The 12066-nt window shown below is 46.2% G+C and overlaps 1 long non-coding RNA gene across 2 annotated transcripts in view; it reads left to right on the top strand.

Moving 5' to 3' along the window:
- The first annotated feature begins 1855 nt into the window (after nt 1–1855).
- LOC148684439 (uncharacterized) overlaps nt 1856–12066 on the top strand; it is an 83967-nt gene continuing 73756 nt past the window's right edge. For both annotated transcript variants that reach the window (XR_015946100.1, XR_015946101.1), the window contains exon 1: nt 1856–2277. This is a non-coding gene — a long non-coding RNA (uncharacterized LOC148684439). The remainder of the gene's footprint in view (nt 2278–12066) is intronic.

Raw genomic sequence — 12066 nt, 5'->3', positions numbered from 1 at the left:
CGGTGAAGTTAACTGATAGGCGGTGATAATTCCTTCTGGCAACTTGCTTTGTGCTTTTGCTTAATTGGTAAAACAAGCTTATCGGTCACCATGTTCCGTAGTAAAAATATTAAATTACACAAGTCTCTGAGGAATGGGCAGGGACGAAAGCTGAGAATGGTTAGCAGAAAGAATGTGGGTTTGGCTTTCTTCTCTTTCTTTTTTCCTTTTTCTATTCCTTTCAGTAGACAATTAGCTTGGCAAGATGCAGCATGCTAAAGTTGAGGGCGAAAAATAGGAGTTTGTCAAAGCGTTCATACAAACCATCTGTGTGTATGTGTGCAGCTCCATTTCAAGTCTTGGAAGGTTGGGGGCAAAGAGATTTTCAGTGCTGAGTGAATGGAGGGCAAATGCCACCCGGATGAGTGTTGGTGCAAAAAGAACTTTAGGAGGGGAAGTGCATTTGAGCAGGAGTAGGGACATGTGGCTCTCCAGATCTTGTTGGACAACAACTCCCGTTGCCCTGCTGACCATCAATTATGCTGGGTGGGACTTATGGGAGAGGTAGCCCCACAACATCTGCAGCCCCACAGGTTCCTCAGCACCCTTGCTCTAGAGAATGAGGTTGATAGTTTGTGGGTGCCCTTGTGTCCCCAGTGACAATGCAGGGTCCAAGTGACCTCCTTGGCTTGGAGTGTCTTTAATCAGCTTAGGTAGACCCTATCTGGACAGAGATAGATAGCCTAGCTTCATTTATCTATGCTCTGATAACCACCTGGCGGATTTCAGAGGTGATTTCAGAGGTCAGTGGGACTGGTTCTGCTGCACTTGGCACTGAGCCTAGGGGGCGCCACCACTATGATGTAGTGAATTGAGCAAAACAGAAGGTGAGAGGTGGTGGGCACTGAATTTTAGCTTTGTAAAGGGTGCCTCTGGAATTTGAAAGACCACAAAGTCTGCCACTCCTGATTTAATGCAAGGCATAATATGTGGGGTTGCCTTTGAAAATGGTTTGGAAACTTCACTAATAGGACAATCTTTGCCAGCCTCCCTGGTTTCCAGTCAGTTTTCAAGCACAATTTGAAATGTTGGTATTAACTTTTCAAGCACTAGATCAGGCATCCCCAAACTGTGGCCCTCCAGATGTTTTGGCCTACAACTCCCATGATCCCTAGCTAATAGGAACAGTGGTCGGGGAAAATGGGAATTGTAGTCCAAAACATCTGGAGGGTTGAAGTTTGGGGGTGCCTGCACTAGATGGATTGGGGGCATGGTTACTCGAAAGAGTACTTTTTAACCTGCCTCTAGCCTAAATCTGGGGTCTCTGAAGTTTTTTGGGCTAGTGGAATTATTAGAAAGTGTCATGGGTTCCAGTCACAAAATGGCTGCCATGGGAGAGTAACATATCACAAATGGCTGCTGTAGGGAAGTGACATAACACAAAATGACTTATGAGTGACGTGGAACAATGGCTTCAGTGTAGGAGAAGCTGAGGCTGGATCTAGGTGGAATCTACACACATATAAAAATGCTGTGAAAATGCTTTTAAAAAAACGTTTTGGAAAAAAAACATTGTATTCAGCATAGCTCACTGTTGCCATCTTGTGTCATATTTGTATATTGCACTTTACATCACATTTAAAACATTTTATTTGCAGTTGGCTAACTGAGTCCCTAGAGATGCATCAAAGAAGCATTTCAGTTAAACGAGTTGCAATCAGGTTATCTAAAACAGAACTCCACAGCGCCATCTGGTGTCACAGTCTTAGAATGCAGAAACAACACATTTAAAACATTTTTTTTTTGCTTTGCCAATGTAGCTGAGCCCTGAGACAATGCAAACAAGAATGTAACAGGAAGAGCAAGCAGTCTCTCATGTATTGTGAATGTTTGAGTGGTATTTCCTGAGACCTTTCATGGGCACCATAAGAAGTACAGGCAGGCACACTGGTGCCCATGGCAAGCCCTGTGTAAAGTCATCTCCTGGGGTCTTTCTCTGGGTGCCTCCACTGAATGAGTGAGGGGGGTGGCTTCTAAGTGGGGGGTTTCAGTGAACTGCCCTCCTTAGACACGCTTTCCAATGTATTGTTCTTTTTGGAACCTGCTGACGTCCTTTTTATTCTCCCAGATCTTTTAGCACTGTTTAGATCCTTTGCACCGTAGGCTGTATTCCAGTTTCACACATACTGCTATTTTACTCTGTTTTAGATTTTGTGTGCATGTATTATTTCATGGTTTTAATAATTTTTATTGCAAACCTCCCCAAGAACTTCGGGTTCTGGGCAGACTAGAAATGAAGTAAGTAAACAAATCATTCATAGCAAAGTTCAACAGCTTAAATTTAATTGCACTGTTTCTTCTCTCTTTTAATTTCTGTCTCTAAACACATCTGCACAACTACTTCTCCATGTCCAGGGAATAATTTCTTCTGGGACATGAGTGACTGTGAGAAAATTAGCTGGAATGCTTTGCTGGGAGAACCATATCCCAATGCTACCTTGGTTCTGTGTCGCCACCGAACAGGCAACTGTCTGCCTGGTGGAGCTTCTGAGACTAGATTGCATAACCAAAATGCAAAGAGGAGTTGAGCATGGGCTATATTTTAATTGTTTAGGCTGGGTGGCAGAGCACCCTCAACAGGTGCTCAGGGGAGCAACTGAGGCGAAGTCAGAACTTTCCTGGTTTTAATTGAGAAAAATATACAAAACGAGCAATTAAATGGTTAACTATGAGGCTTCCCAAGAGGAAAAGGAGGGATTGTTGGGTTGAATGGTGCAGCTGCATAGTCTGGCTTTCAACTTCTTGTGTTGGTGGGAGCAGTTTGGGAGAGCAATTGGAGAAAAGGAGAGTTAAAAGACGGAGAAATAAATGTTCCTATCCTTTCATTTAGACTCTGCTAAGGAACAAGACATGGGAGCTGGGGAAGCAAGCAAAGGGACTGCTGGAGGAGTGAGGAAGGCCAGAGGCATTTTAAGAGGGTGGAAGAAACTCAGGGGAACTCTGGCATGCCAGGAGGAAAGTAGTTCAATATGCAAAAGCGTCATCCTGGAAAAGCTACTCCCAGGTTTGCTGAAAAGAAGCTGTTGCTTAGCAGGCGATAGGGAGCTATGCTGGCAAGTCACAGCCCAGCATCCTTTATTTACCAGGGTTATGAGTAGGATGCCAGCCCTCTTCAAGCCGTCTCAAGGTGTGTAGGGTGAACATGCACTGGGGTGCTGTGGCAATGAGCACGCAAGCTCCACACCCTGTCCCCTAAGGTTGGCCATCGGAGGTGGGGAAAACCTCCTGTACTCAGGGATGCTTCTTGCGTCTATGAGAGCCCCGACTTCCTTTCCTTTCCTCCTTTTTCAGCTTGCTGCTGCAAGCATCCTATTTACTGCTCTGTGTCCCAGGGACAGAATGCCTCGTGAGAATGGCAAGGGGACATGTGGGGTGGGGAGAGACGGCTGTCCATACTGGCAGACAGAGTGCCTGACTCCCTCCCCCCTCAGGCTACTTCATTGGGGACACTGCTGGCCTCAGTGCTTGTTGCGCAACAGTCCAGCCTGTCGAACACACAAGAGTTGTTTCCAGTTAGTTCATTCTCACTCTCAAAGGTTAAAAGCATTTCATTACTGATTACTCAGGATCTTCTCTTTGGTTTCTGTGCCTTTATTCTTTTGATTACGTTGGAGCAGTAGTTATGAAAATACTGATGAATTAAATTGTTGCTGTGCAGACTTGCCATTTGGGGGGGGGTGAATGTGGATATAATAATTTCGCTTGGAGGGCTATGAATGGCCTCACATGCTGTGTACCAGAAGGAACAGAAGGCACTCTTTTGTGACATTTGTATTGAAAGATACAAATAAAATGCGGGCAGAAGACATCTGAAGGCAGCTCTGTTTAGGGAAGTTTTTAATGTTTTAAGTTTCTTTAAGTTTTTAATGTTTAGGGAAGTTTTTAATGTTTGGTGTTTTAGCGTGTTTTTAATATTCTGCTGGGAGCCATCCAGAGTGGGCAGGGTATTATTATTATTATTATTATTATTTATTAATAATAATAATAATAATAATAACTACTGAATGTAGCACATTTTTAGTTTGACCATTAAGAAGAAGAGCAGAGAACATAAAACTGCAAGTTATTTGGATTCCTGGTCTGATCTTCACAGACTTGGCTGAGTTTCAGTCCTAATGAGCACAGCAGCTAATCTCTGGTAGGTCTTGCCCCATGAATCAGTTGCTGAGACTGAAAGTCCCTGGCTGCCCACAGCCATCTAATTCCTCTCCTCTCCAGGAATTTCCCAAAGCAATTGGAGATTGCGCCTGTGTGAGGTCTGTCACTGCTCTGCCCATTTCAGCCCTCTTCTGGATCTTGGAAACAGGGGAGGAGGGGAGCTCATCACAGTAAGAGGGTGAGACACCAGCCTGACTCATTTCTGCCTCTTGGTCTCTCTCCTCCACCCACCTGCTTCAGCTTCTGATTCTGATTCTGCCACAGACTCTCCCTGCTCACTAAGCCCTGTTACTTCTTCAGCTTCTGACACCTCATCTTCCCAGGCTTCCCCCACTTCTCCCTGGCACCACTCATCATTGTCCTACCACCATGCCCCAGACTCTGAGCCTTCTTCCCTTGGTGGTTTCCTAGCTGGCTCCTCCCATCCTTCCTCTGTGTCGAACCAGTCAATGACACAAGGCTTCCTGCCTCTCCCAATTTTTTAAAAAAACATTGAGGGTTTTTTGGGTGTGCACACAGACTTTGGAAGCGCTGCCTCTTCCCCCATGTTTAATTTAGCTTTTTTGGGGGTGGGAAGTGGGGATAAGTGTTTTGCCCAGGTTTATTGGTGAGGTATCTACGTATTTTGTTTTTCTTCTGTGAAAATGAGTATTTTGTGGTGCTCACAACACCAAGTTTTTCAGATTTCTAATTGTGTGTGCGTACCCAAAAGATATGGATAATCTTGTCCTAAAACGTTCCGAAGCCACTACCTACCCCAACTATTTTTAATTTTGGACAAAATTGATTTCCACTGCAGCATGTGGAAGACAAGGACATTATGTTTGCCCATTGTTCTTTTAGATCTTCGCATACGAACTGTAGGAAATTAATTTTAATGATTCAACATATTAGTGCCTATTGAATGTCAGATTATTTCTAATGGTCAGTTGCACAAGATTTCTTTATTTGTGTGTAGTGCTAGACTTTTATACTAGTGTTGTGGTTCTCAGTGTCAACCAAAACTAGGACAGTCCATTGTTAGTAGAAAGAGGGACATCTGGAATCATGTCCAGAATTAATCCTTGGGCTAAACTCCGAAAACCTCGGGGAAATCTGGATTATTCTGGATTCATGACAGCTCTACAAAAAGTTACGCAAAACCTCTTCCCCCTCCCCCAATTTTCTGATTTTCCCTAAGGCACCAGACCAAGTGTATCAGAAGCAAATTTGTGCCTAGTGAATGGCTATGGATCCATCTGAATATTGTTTGTACTCAGTGCTACTGTCCTGTTCATGGAAGACTCTTTGATCTATCTACTGGTTTTGTGAATGGGAAGAAGTGGTGTTCATAAATGCCCTTCTTTCTGCGTTCTCCTGCACCTCCTCACATCTGCTCCGGGAGCTTGCAGGATGCTCACGGGAGCCCCTGGTTCCGGTTCTGGTTCAAGGCGCCTTCTGTGGATGGAAGGGCAGCATTGGCTACAACCACTGTGCCACCATTTTCACAGGTTACATCCATTCCCACAGATGGTGCAAGATTTGCAAGTGAGATTCATCATTGTAAATATGTGACTTCCCCCAAAGCATCCTGGGAACTGTCGTTTACCCACTACGGAGCTACAATTCCCAACAGCCTTAACAAACTACAGCTTCTCTAGGAGATGTCATGCACTATAAACGTGTGCTGGATGTGCTTTAAATGTGTAGCGTGGATCTACTGATAATCTGGAGTAGGGTAAAAAGTCAAAGCCTTGCAAGTCTGGTTGCTCATCAATGGCTCTGGCCTGTTTGCACAGCACACGTCTCTTTCTAGACCAATTCTGGTGCATCCTCTGTCTGACATCACCTGACACACACTGATAAAACAGGATGACTCAATATGTTGCAGCATATGTACATATGCTTCTGATTCGGTAACGGTGACATTTAGACATGTGTCGTGATGAATAACATTAGAAAGAAATCCAAAATGTGCCACTTTGTCATCATAGTAGGACAATTTGGTTTTAACTATTCCATGTTTCTGCTTTTTCCTCTTTTGCTCTATCTTCTAAAAACAACAACACATAGAATACCAGGGGTAGATAACTGTGAATTCAGCTGGTACAGAAGCTTAGCACAGATTGCAAAAAAAGAGGAAAAAGAAAGAAGCCTATTGCATGCATATTGTAATTTCTCCACTGTGCTTACAATTCATTTTAATGCCATCCTGGATCTTTTGTAGCGGACTACTTGAAAAAAGAAACCCCCAATTTCTCCCACTGCTTTCTTCCCCTTAGGAAGAGCAGGCTTGCAGAGATGGTGGTGGCTTCCATTGGGTTTGTGACTGGGGACAAAGGGTTGAAGCACCCCTCTCCCCAATTTGGCTCACACCCCCTCCGCTGGCTGTTGGTGAAACAAAAATCAATCAATGATACAGTGCCAAAGTGTATAGTACTCTCATCTTCATCTAGTTTGGTCCTAAGACCATGGGAGGTAGAGCCTTTGAGCAGCGAAGCTCATTCAGCTCAGTTTCTTCAGAAATTTGATATTAACCCTATTCAGGCTTTCAGGACACATGCTGATTTAAGAGGCAAGAGAGTTTGGATGGACACATTCACCCTGCATCTGCTTCCCCTAAACACTGCCTGTAGGTTTGGGAGGTTGTCTGCCGTCGGGCAGATAAAATGGCTATGGAACACAGCAGCACTCTCCACATGCCACACATTTAAAGCACATTTATATTGCTTTAACAGTTGCTTCCCTCCAAGGGTCTGGAGGGAACTGTAGCTTACCCCTCACTGAGCTACAATTCCCAATACACTTAACAAACTACAGGTCCCAATTTTCTGGGGGGGGGAGTCATGTGCTTTAAATGTGCCTTAAATATATGGTGTGGAGGGCTCCTCTCTCCTCTCCCCCCCCCCTGGTCTGATCCTTGGAATTATGGGGCTTTCCCTTCCTTCAAGTGACCTGCCTTGATTTAACCTGGCTAATTTTGTGCTGTGTTGGTTTCGCACTCCCAGCAGTCAAGCTCAGGGGAGGACTGAGATTGCTGTTTCAGGTGGCATCGAAATTCTGTCTACCTGGTTAGGAAGGTTAAGGGGTACGGGTTTCAGTGAGTCGAGGGCTGCCATACGTCCAGATTTTCCCGGACATTACCAGGATTTCAAAGGCGGAATTGATGTCCAGGGGAATTTTTTTGACGTTTTAAGCTCAGCAATGTTCGGAGTGTCCTGGTTTTTATTTTTTGAAATATGGCAACCCTAAGTGAGTCAGTGAAAAGGAGTGTAACACCCCCTTCATCTCTCTCTCTCTCTCTCTCTCTCTCTCTCTCTCTCTCTCTCTCTCTCTCTCTCTCTGTGTGTGTGTGTGTGTGTGTGTGTGTGGTTTAACTATAGAAAAAAGAGCATTGTGACACAGAGAGTGCATTGGGAAAAGAAAGCAGATGTTGTAAAATATCTTCTTTCATGTTCCCAGTGTACCAGAAATGTGCAGGCATCTGCTGCCAGAGCCTCAGTTGGAGCACAGAGTGAGGCCATATCTTGCACATCTGGAAGCTATTTGGCAGGGTGTAGAGTTCAAATGCTTCCTGCCTCAGCTGGTTTCAGGCATGCCTTCTCTCTCTCTCTCTCTCTCTCTCTCTCTCTCTCTCTCTCTCTCTCTCTCTCTCTCTCTCTCTCTCCTCTCCCTCTCCCTCTCCCTCTCCCTCTCCCTCTCCCTCTCCCTCTCCCTCTCCCTCTCCCTCTCCCTCTCCCTCTCCCTCTCCCTCTCCCTCTCTTCAGAGCTGGAGCTCAGCTTGGGACAGTTCAGTACACAGAACTCATTAACGTGGGGTGGAGCTGTGGTGGTTGGGAGGGGGGGGGGTGCAGGGCTCCCAGATAGCTTTAGCACAGCTCATTTCAGCGCTGATCTGAGTTCTGCCTTGCTGCTGCTGCCGCCCGCCCCCCACTTTCCTTCTTTCCTTCTACCACTTTGGCTGCGCTAAGGAATGGGACTAAAAACGCAGGAGGGCAGGGAGGGGAGGGGGTTAGGAGGAGAGCGAGAAGCAGAAACGGTACCACAGCTGAGTGAAAGCTGGCCCTCTGTCAAAAGACAAAATGTACTTGGACAACGTCCAGTACATGAGTTAACTTGAGTGCAAAGCAAGCCATTCAGGGCATAGAAAATAAAGAAAAAAAAGGTCTTTGCTTCAGACTTGGAGACCTGCTTTTCGCTCCTCGCCGAAACCTACCACAGTTTGATATTTGTATTCACAAAGAGAAAAGGAAAGGGGAAGATCTCTCTTTCCCCAACGCACATTTATGTCCCATTTGTTAAATGGCTGCTGCCACAAGGAAACGCGGGGTCTTCTGTATCTGGCAAAGGCTGCAATGAACTCAAGGCCTTTGCACTTGGCATGGAATGCAAAATATGGGCCTCCCATGACACTGAGTATTAGTAGGAGGCCAACTGGCCTCTGAAGCGGAATGTCCCCGTTTCTGCAGGGATTTTGTTTTGACAAGTCCTGAGACATGGAAGACTGGGAGGCCTGTGGGAGAGAAAGTGGCCTACAGGGGAGAAGGGAAAGCTATGGGTCGGGCGGGCAGAACAGGAGGCCAGCAAAGAGGGGAAGGGGGGACAAAGGACATTGAAAGGTCTCAGTAGTAGTTGGAAGCACAATCCTAACCATAGCCACATCTGCGTGATTCCCAGAGTGGTTTAACAATTGCTCTCTCTTTCCAGGGAACTCTGAGGAATATGAGGGGAAGAGGGGGGCTCCTGGTGACTCTCAGCACCCTTAACAAACTAACAATTCCCAGAGTTCCATGCAGGGCTGGCCCGCCGCGCAGCTGCGCCCATGGCAACCGCGCTGCGCCCGCCCGCAGCAGTGTCTGTGGCAGCCACGCTGCGCGCGGCGCCCACCCACCCACCGTGCTGGGAAACGGGGCAGGAGGGCGCCGGAGGGATCCGGCGCACCACGGCGCCAGGGGCGCTTAAGATGGCCCTGGTTCCATGGAAAATGGGGATGATTTTCAAACCCCTCTTGACAATTGTCGCTCTGTGAGGGCAATAGGGATCTCCTAACAACTACCTTCACAAATTACACTCTTTGAGGGAAGCCCTCCCTGACTGTGTCATGTGTTCTGCCAACAAGTGGGCAGCTGCTGAAAAGAAAGAGTTCCCCCTTCCTTGCTTTTCTTTTCAAAGACAATCAGAGACAAGCTGTGCACGCCATTCTCAGTGAAGGAGAGATCAACGGGGGTCTCTCTTGTTTAGAAGTACTGTAACTTTTTACTGCAGCCTTCAAAAAGCAAGGTGGAAACTGATAAACGGATATCTTGGTGAACAAAAGAGGCGGGTGATTGTTTGCACTCCCGTGAATAGTCTGGGACTTGGCTATGGATATGGGTGTGTTGGCGTTCGCTGGAAGAACTCAGGGCTCTGAACTGTCAAATAATTACTGGTTAGGTGTTGTCCTTATTGCAAGGAACTTTGAGGTTGTTTGGTGTTCAAGATCTCCTGGGAGCCAGGATAGTCTCTGCTTAACGGGTGGTGATGACTGGTTCTGAAAACACCCCCCGCCTTGCTTAACTAGCTCTTTCCAGCTAACCTTTGCAGAAAAGATGCAGGGAGTGAAAGACAGAAATGGAAGTGTGGTGCCAAAACGGGGCAAGTTGGTCCTCTCTGCCAATGTGGATGTACTAACTGGGCTCTTTAAGTGTTCATATTGAATGCCCCACCAAGGTTTTTTGAATGTTCAATAGGAATACTAAAACCACACTTAGTTTGGGTAGGGGTGGGGATCTTCAGGGGTTCTCACTTTAGGATGTTTGTACAGTGTGCATCTACATATGATACTATTAACACACACACACACACACACACACACACACACACACACACACACACACACACACTATAAGTTGTCCTGTGTCACATGGGGATTCCATATAGGTATGGGAATGCCAGGGAAGGCTTACAGATTGCATTTTGCTTCAGGAGGTGTCTCCACTTCACACATTTTCTAGCAGTGCAATTGCTGCCACCTCTATGGCTCTTCAAGTACTTCCCTGACTTGTTTCTTCCTCTTCTTCCTCCGGCCCATCCTGTGCTTCACCCTCCAGCTCTGAAGTTTCCCCTGCCTCTGATTCTTGCTTCCTGGCTGGTCCCCTCCCCACACCACTGCCCCACTCTCCTGTGTCAGACCCCATCCCCCCTTCCTCTGGTACACATTTGTCAGTGTCCTACCAGTCCCTGACATGGTTAGCATGCCATGGAAGCTGCCCCATTCTCTGTTACTTACGAGTAATATACTTGAGAGGAGCCTCATGAATAGAAAACCTTTGCTAGCACGTACTGAATACCAGAATACTCTTTGCGGAATGAGATGCAGCATGAAAATAAGATGCGTAATATTTAGGCAGAAAACAAGGGTCGTTGGGAAGCATTGAAGTAAGAACTTAAAACTCTTGGGTTTGCCAGCTGACTCTGCGTACACATTTGCCGTATGATGAATATCTCTTTTAATCCTTATTTTGCTCAGTCCAATATTGAAGTATTTATAAAGTTGACGTCACCCTTCACTTTGTACTACTTGTCATTGCGTTCTCATTTTTGGTTCCCCCCTTTGCAGCCATTTCACAATGCGGCGCTTCGATATGTTTCTGTTCGCATACACACAGCGCAATACACAATGCACAGTTGCGCTATCAACATCCCTGCGCCACCCCCTTAACGATCGCCTTTGATTTATGAGCTGGTCTCCCGGTGACACAAGCCAGTAATCCATTTGCTCTTTCTGATTGCTGCCAGACATTGGCTGATGCTTTTGAATGTAGATCTATTCCAATTGCCAGATCATTTTCTTTTCAGGGTCATGCAGCTTGTTTCCATTTAAGGCATAGTTCCACTCTCCCCCCCCCCTTTGCTATTGTGTTTGACCTAGTTCTCAGCAGTGAGCAGTTTTCCACATTAAAATTGTGCTATATGCACATCCCTAGTGAAGACTTTCCACTCACAGCCCTTCTTTCCATATTTCCAGACACAGATTGCTAGTTGTCATTTTGCCTTAATGGGATGCTAGCTGCACTGTCTTTCAACAAGGCAGTACTCTGCAAGGTTTCCCACCACTAAGATGCCACCAGGTTAATAAGAAGGGAGCATGTCTGGGGTATAAAGGATGTCCTCAAGGACTTGGAGGGTTGAGTAGGGGATGTGTCTCACAGCACTAAAGGACAACAGGCCAAGTCTCTCCTGTGCTGTGCCAAGCAGGCATGTTGCTTGCATCCTGTTTGGCAGTGTAGTAGCTTAAATATCTCTTGCCAGAGTTCAGCTTTGGTAACATAGGGTGAAAAGTAGAAAGGCTGCCTCTCTGAGAGGAGTTGTGAAGTACAGTGGTAGCTTGGTTGTCGAACTTAATCTGTTCCGGGAGCCCGTTCGACTCCCGGAACCGCTCGAAAACCAAGGCATGGCTTCTGATTGGCTGCAGGAGCTTCCTGCACTCAATTGGAAGCTGCGGAAGCCGCGTCGGATGTTCGGCTTCTGAAAAATGTTCACAAACCGGAACACTTACTTCTGGGTTTTTGGTGTTTGGGAGCCAAGCCGTTTGACAACCAAGGTACCACTGTACTTAAGGTTACCAGTGAGAACTAAAGAGCTAGTTGGCTACTTGCTAATGACAGCTAGACGCACCATCAGCAACCTTTTGGAAGTTCATGGAGAAAGAATGGTGGAAACTGGGTTTGACCAAGCCTGGTTTCTGGCCATGTCAGAAAAGCTGACCCCAAAAGTTTGTTTACACAGAGGAATATCAATAAAATACACAGATCCGCTTTGACTTTATAAATGAAGGGATGGACACCCCAAACACACCATGTGTGAGCAGGTGAAACTTCTAACTTGATGTTGGAGATTGAGGAGCAGTAT

This window comes from Zootoca vivipara, chromosome 10 (assembly GCF_965207765.1).
Source record: "Zootoca vivipara chromosome 10, rZooViv2.hap1.1, whole genome shotgun sequence".
Lineage (NCBI taxonomy): Eukaryota > Metazoa > Chordata > Lepidosauria > Squamata > Lacertidae > Zootoca > Zootoca vivipara.
This window is presented reverse-complemented; position numbering and strand designations above follow the sequence as displayed.